This window comes from Etheostoma spectabile, chromosome 12, assembly GCF_008692095.1.
Source record: "Etheostoma spectabile isolate EspeVRDwgs_2016 chromosome 12, UIUC_Espe_1.0, whole genome shotgun sequence".
In the NCBI taxonomy this organism is placed as follows: Eukaryota; Metazoa; Chordata; class Actinopteri; order Perciformes; family Percidae; genus Etheostoma; species Etheostoma spectabile.
Genome location: NC_045744.1, coordinates 532,400 through 532,835, shown reverse-complemented (window position 1 = coordinate 532,835; position 436 = coordinate 532,400).

Sequence of the window (436 nt, the reverse complement as noted above, 5' to 3'; positions counted from 1 at the left end):
CTCAAATCCAGTACCAGCATTTTGTTTCATTTTTCTCACAATAAGAGGGACATTGGAGATGCTAAATGGAGTTGCCATACATTTTGGAAAACCCTGTCAGATTGGCAGTTTTTTTTAATCACTTACTGTTGAGAAAATAAACTGAAGCATACTGCATGACAGCATGGCTCTAGAAGTCAGACACAAATACAATTTTGTGATTTTGTGACAGACGTGATAATCAACATCATAAACACACATTTAAAACAAAGACTCAAACAGAAACTATGACGCATATACTCTGAACAGAACATCTTATTTAGGAAAAACCAGGCTTCATCAATGGGTTACAATAGAAGGAAGGTCCATCTATGTACAGGATTGGTTCAGGGTTTCCTGACACAATGTTTACTAAGATAGAAAGTTAGGTGAAGATGGAAAGAAGTGGATGGGGGGG